The following is a 7,431-nucleotide window of genomic DNA, read 5'->3' as shown; positions in this document are numbered from 1 at the left end:
AATAACAATATCATATTTCTCTTTGACAGTAGGAAGAGGGAATTCAAAACCTCAATAGCAATAGTTGAAATTTTTCCAATAGAATTGGTACTATGAACTTGAGGTTGTTTCTTCGGAAAGTGTACCGTATGCTCATTACCATTAACATGAAAAGTGACATTGCCTTTGCTGCAATCAATAACAGCCCCTGCAGTATTAATAAAGGGTCTACCAAGGATGATCGACATACTATCATCCTCGGGAATATCAAGAATAACAAAGTCCGTTAAGATAGTAATGTTTGCAACCACAACAGGCACATCCTCACAAATACCGATGGGTATAGAAGTTGATTTATCAGCCATTTGTAAAGAGATTTCAGTAGGTTTCAACTTATTCAAATCAAGTCTATGATATAAAGAGAAAGGCATAACACTAACACCGGCTCCAAAATCACATAAAGCAGTTTTAACATAGTTTCTTTTAATGGAGCATGGCGTAGTTGGTATTCCTGGATCTCCTAATTTCTTTGGTATTCCACCCTTAAAAGTATAATTAGCAAGCATGGTGGAAATGTCAGCTTCCGGTATCTTTCTTTTATTTGTCACAATATCTTTTATATACTTAGCATAAGGAGACATTTTCAGAATATCTGTCAAATGCATACGCAAAAAGACAGGTCTAATCATTTCAACAAAGCGCTCAAAATACTCATCATCCTTTTTCTTGGATGGTTTAGGAGGAAAGGGCATGGGTTTCTGAACCCATGGTTCTCTTTCTTTACCATGTTTCCTAGCAACGAAGTCTCTCTTATCATAACGTTTGTTCTTAGGTTGTGGGTTATCAAGATCAACCGCAGGTTCAATCTCCACATCATTATCATTGCTAGGTTGAGCATCAACATGAGCATCATCATTAACATTATCACTAGGTACATGTTCATCACCAGATTGTGTCTCAGCATAAGAAATAGAAATATCATTTGGATTCTCAGGTGTGGCTATAGTAGGTTCACTAGAAGCATGCAAAGCCCTATCATTTTTCTTTTTCTTATTATTATTAGGACTAGGTGCATCAGTAATAACTCTCTGAGAATCTTGCTCAATTCTCTTAGCATGATCTTCGGGATACAAAGGTTCCTGAGTCATTTTACTACCTCTAGTCAAAACTCTAACAGCATGATCATTGTTTTTATTGTTCATCTCATTAAGCAAATCATTTTGTGCCTTAAGTACTTCTTCTACTTGAGTTTTTACCATCGAAGCATGTTTGCTAATAAGTCTAAGATCATTAATAGTTCTACACATATAATCACCCAAACGTTCAAGCATCTAAGCATTTTGCTTCAATTGTCTACTAACATAAGCATTGAAATTTTCTTCTTTAGCAATAAAGTTACCAAATTCATCCAAGCATTGACTAGTAGACTTATTATAAGGAATATCACCTTCATCAAATCTATAGAGAGAATTTACCTCTACTGCCTGTGTCGGAGTATTAAGACCATGTATTTCTTCAATAAGTGGTAAATTCTTAACATCTTCAGCTTTAATACCTTTTTCTTTCATAGATTTCTTTGCCTCCTGCATATCTTTAGGACTGAGAAATAGAGTACCTCTTTTTTTGGAGTTGGCTTAGGAGGTGGTTCGGGAAGAGTTCAATCATTATCATTACTCGGTATATTATTCAATAGCACTTCAGCTTGTGCAACAGTTCGTTCCCTGAAAACATAACCAGCACAACTATCTAGGTGGTCCCTAAAAGCATCGGTTAGTCCATTATAAAAGATATCAAGTATTTCATTTTTCTTGAGAGGATGATCAGGGAAATCATTAAGTAATTGGAGAAGCCTCCCCCAAGCTTGTGGGAGACTCTCTTCTTCAGTTAAATATTTCATGTAAAGCAGCTTGTTTATTATGAGCAGTAAAATATTTTTCAGATAAGTAATATATCTTATCCTGGGGACTACGCACACAACTAGGAGCAAGAGAATTAAACCATAGCTTAGCATCACCCTTTAATGAGGAAGGAAACAACTTAAGAATATAGTAATAGCGAATTTTTTCCTCATGAGCAAATAGAGTGGCTATATCATTCAATTTAGTAAGATGTGCCACAACAATTTCATATTCAAAACCATAGAAAGGATCAAATTCAACCAAAGTAATTAACTCAGGTTCGACAAAAATTCATAATCCTTATCAGTAACAAAGATAGGTGAAGCATCAAACTTAGGATCATATTGCATTCTAGCAATCAAAGTTTTTTCTTTCCACTTGCATAATAATTTCTTTAGATCATCTCTATCCTTACAAGCAAGAAAGTCCCTAGTTACCTCTCCATCCATAACATAACCCTCAGGTATAACATGAGGTTCATATCTAGGAGAGCTAGTCTTATCAGGTGTTTCAACATTTTCAGTTTCAATAAGTTCATCGGTTTCAGAAATATCATCATCTTCAGCATAATCAATAGTTCTAACTCTAGCAAGGTGTTCATCAAGTAATTCAGCCAGTGGCACAGTTTTATCAAGAAAAGTAGTAGCATCATAAGCATCAATCATAGTAGAAGTAGCATCATCAATAGCATGTGACATATTAGAATCAATAGCTGGTGTAGGTGTTGCAAGTTTACTCAAAACAGAAGGTTAATCAAGTGCAGAGCTAGATGGCAGTTCCTTACCTCCACTCGTAGTAGAGGGATAGATCTTGGTTTTGGTATCTTTCAAATTCTTCATAGTGATCAACAGATATAAATCCCAAGTGACTTAGAGAATAGAGTTATGCTTCCCGGCAACGACGCTAGAAAAAGGTCTTGATAACCCACAAGTATAGGGGATCACAACAATTTTCGAGGGTAGAGTATGCAACCCAAATTTATTGATTCGACACAAGGGGAGCCAAAGAATATTACCAAGTATTAGCAGCTGAGTTGTCAATTCAACCACACCTGAAAGACTTAATATCTGTAGCAAAATATTTAGTAGCAAAGTAGTATGTAAGTAACAGTAACGGTGATAAAAGTGATAGTAGCAGTTTTGTAGCAATTGTAACAGTGGCAACGACAAAGTGATATAGCAAAGATCAATATGTGAAAAGCTCGTAGGCAATGGATCAGTGATGGATAATTATGTCGGATGTCATTCATCATGCTACAGATATAACCTAGGGTGACACAGAGCTAGCTCCATTTCATCAATATAATGTAGGCATGTATTCCGAATATAGTCATACGTGCTTATGTAAAAGAACTTGCATGACATCTTTTGTCCTACCCTCCCGTGGCAGCGGCGTCCTAATGGAAACTAAGGGATATTAAGGCCTCCTTTTAATAGAGAACTTGAACAAAGCATTAGCACTTAGTGAATACATGAACTCCTCAAACTACGGTAATCACCGAAAAGAATCCCAATTATTGTCACCTTGGGGTATGCAGATCACAACTCGTAATAGGTGTCTACAACTTGCAAGATGGGATCAAGAACACAAATATATTCATGAAAACATAATAGTTTCAGATCTGAAATCATGGCAATCGGGCCCTAGTGACAAGCATTAAGCATAGCAAAGTCATAGCAACATCAACCTCAGAACATAGTGGATACTAGGGATCAAACCCTAACAAAACTAACTCGATTACATGATAAATACCATCCATCCCATCATTGTCCAACAAGCATACGATGGAATTACTCATGCACGACGGTGAGCATCATGAAATTGGTGATGGAGGAAGGTTGGTGATGATGATGGCGACGGATCCCCCTCTCCGGAGCCCCGAACGGACTCTAGATCAGCCCTCCCGATGAAGAACAGGAGGAGGCAGCGGCTCCATATTGTGAAACGCGATGAATCCTTCTCTTTGATTTTTTTCTCTACGGATGTGAATATGTAGAGTTGGAGTTAGGGTCGGAGGAGGTCCAGGGGACCCACAAGCTAGGGGGGCGCACCCCTACCCTTGTGGTCACCTGGTGGGTCCCCTCTAGTTGATTATTTCGCCAATATTTTTTATATTCCTAAAATATTCTCCGTAAATTTTCATGTTAATCCAAGAACTTTTATTTCTGCACAAAAATAACACCATGGCAATCCTGCTGAAAACAGCGTCAGTCTGGGTTAGTTCCATTCAAATCATGCAAATAAGAGTCAAAAACAAAGGCAAAAGAGTTTGGAAAAGTAGATAGGATGGAGACGTATCAATGTTCCCTTTGCTTTGCGATACTTTACAAAACCCGGTGTGCATCGGTATGCTCCAGAGTCTTCACCATGCTCACTATATGATACGTCTCCGTCGTATCTACTTTTCCTAATGTTTTTCCTCTTGTTTTGGACTCAAATTTGCATGATTTGAATGAAACTAACCTGGACTGACGTTGTTTTGAGCAAAACTACCATGGTGTTGTTTTTGTGCAGAAATAAAAGTTCTCGAATTGGAATGAAACTTTTTGGAGAAATATTTCAGAATATATCAAAAATACTGGAGCCAAGAACCACCGGAGGGGGCCCTTGGGTAGCACAACCCAGCAAAGCGCCCCCCTCCAGGCGCGCCCAGGTGGGTTGTGCCCACCTGGTGGCCCCGCAGGCACTGATTCCAACTCTATAAAATCCTATTTTCGGAGAAAAATCGGGGAGAAAGATTTTCACGTTTCATGAGAGGGTGCAGCCGCCACCTCCTATTCTTCATCGGGAGGCCAGATCTGGAGTCCATTTGGGGCTCCGGAGAGGGGGATCTTCGATGGTCTTTCCTACCAATCTATCCACCTAGGAGCATGCGCGTAGTACTTTGTTTCGATGACTAATAGATTTTTGCAATAAGTATGTGAGTTCTTTATGACTAATGTTGAGTCCATGGATTATACGCACTCTCACCCTTCCACCATTGCTAGTCTCTCTAGTACCGTGCAACCTTCGCCGGTACCATACACCCACCATATACCTTCCTCAAAACATCCACCATACCTACCTATTATGGCATTTCCATAGCCATTCCGAGATATATTGCCATGCAACTTTCCACCACTCTGTTTATTATGACACGCTTCATCATTATCATATTGCTTTGCATGATCATGTAGTTGACATCGTATTTGTGGCAAGGCCACCATTCATCATTTTTTATACATGTCGCTCTTGAGTCATCGCACATCCCGGTACACCGCCGAAGGCATTCATATAGAATCATATTTTGTTCTAAGTATTGAGTTGTAATTCTTGAGTTGTAAGTAAATAAAAGTGTGAGGATTTTCATATTAGAGCATTGTCCCATGTCAGGAAAAAAATAAAAGAGGCCAAAGAAGCCAACAAAAAAGAGAGGCCAAAGAAGCCAAACAAATAGAAAAAAAGAGAGAGAAAAGAGAGAAGGGCAATCTTACTATCCTTTTTCCACACTTGTGCTTCAAAGTAGCACCATGATCTTCATGATAGAGAGTCTCCTATGTTGTCACTTTCATATACTAGTGGGAATTTTTCATTATAGAACTTGTCTTGTATATTCCAACGATGGGCTCCCTCAAATTACCCTAGGTCTTCATGAGCAAGCAAGTTGGATGCACACCCACTTAGTTTCTTTTTTTGAGCTTTCATACACTTATAGCTCTAGTGCATCCGAAGCATGGCAATCCCTACTCACTCACATTGATATCTATTGATGGGCATCTCCATAGCCCGTTGATACGCCTAGTTGATTTGAGAATATCTCCTTCTTTTTGTATTCTCCACAACCACTATATTCTATTCCACCTATAATGCTATGTCCATGGCTCACGCTCATGTATTGTGTGGAAGTTGAAAAGGTTTGAGAACACCAAAAGTATGAAACAATTGCTTGGCTTGTCATCGAGGTTATGCATGATTTGAATATTTTGTGTGATTAAGATGGAGCGTAGCGAGACTATATGATTTTGTAGGGATAGCTTTCTTTGGCCATGTTATTTTGCGAAGACATGATTGCTTTGCTAGTATGCTTGAAGTATTGTCGTTTTTATGTCAATATTAAACTTTTGTTTTGACTCTTATGGATCTGAACATTCATGCCACAATAAATAAAATTACATGGATAAATATGTTAGGTAGCATTCCACATAAAAAAAATCTGTTTTTATCATTTACCTCTCGAGGACAAGCAGGAATCAAGCTTGGGGATGCTTGATATGTCTCCAACATATATATAATTTTTTATTGTTCCATGCTATTATATTATCTATTTGGATGTTTTATATGCATTATTATGCTATTTTATATTATTTTTGGGACTAACCTATTAAGCTAGAGCCTAGTGCCAGTTTCTATTTTTTCCTTGTTTTTGAGCTTGGCAGAAAAGGAATACCAAACGGAGTCCAAACGAAATAAAACCTTCGCGATGATTTTTCTTGGACCAGAAGACACCCAGGAGACTTGGAGTTCAAGTCGGAAGAGCCATGAGGCAGCGACAAGGGTGGAGGGTGCGCCCCTACCTTATGGGCCCCTCGTGACCCCTTGACCTAGTTATGCGTCCTATATATTCATATATATTCCCAAACCACAATTAGCATCCACAAAAACACTTTTCCACCACCGCAACCATCTGTTCCCGTGAGATCCCATCTTGGGGCCTTTTCCGGGATCCTGCCAGAGGGGGATTCGATCACGGAGGGCATCTACATCAACTCTATTGCCCTTCCGATGAAGCGTGAGTAGTTTACCACAGACCTACGGGTCCATAGCTAGTAGCTAGATAGCTTCTTCTCTCTCTTTGATTCTCAATACCATGTTCTCCTTGATGTTCTTGGAGATCTATCTGATGTAATGTTCTTTCTGCGGTGTGTTTGTCGAGATCCGATGAATTGTGGATTTATGATCAGCTTATCTATGAGTATTATTTGAATCTTCCCTGGATTCTTTTATGCATGATTTGATATCTTTGTATTTCTCTTCGAATTATCGGTTTGGGTTGGCCAACTAGATTTGTTTTTCTTGCAATGGCAGAGGTGCTTAGCTTTAGGTTCAGTATTGCGGTGTCCTCACCTAGTGACAAAGTAGGGGTAGCGAGGCACGTATTGTATTGTTGCCATCAAGGATAAAAATATGGGGTTTACATCATATTGCTTGAGTTTATTCCTCTACATCATGTCATCTTACTTAAAGCGTTACTTTGTTCTTCATGGACTTAATACTCTAGAAGCAGGCAGGAGTCGGTCGATGTGTGTAGTAATAGTAGTAGATGCAGGCAGGAGTGGGTCTACTTGATATGGACGTGATGCCTATATTACATCATAATTGCCTTGGATATCATCTTAACTTTGTGCTTTTCTATCAATTGCTCGACAGTAATTTGTTCACCCACCGTATTATTTGCCTTCAAGAGAGAAGCCTCTAGTGAAACCTATGGCCCCAGGGTCTATTTTCCATCATATTAGTTTCCGATCAACTATTTTGCAATCTTTTACTTTCAGATCTATAAACCAAAAAACCCAAA

The sequence above is a fragment of the Triticum aestivum genome, chromosome 1D (genome assembly GCF_018294505.1).
Source record: "Triticum aestivum cultivar Chinese Spring chromosome 1D, IWGSC CS RefSeq v2.1, whole genome shotgun sequence".
Classification (NCBI taxonomy): Eukaryota; Viridiplantae; Streptophyta; class Magnoliopsida; order Poales; family Poaceae; genus Triticum; species Triticum aestivum.
This window is presented reverse-complemented; position numbering follows the sequence as displayed.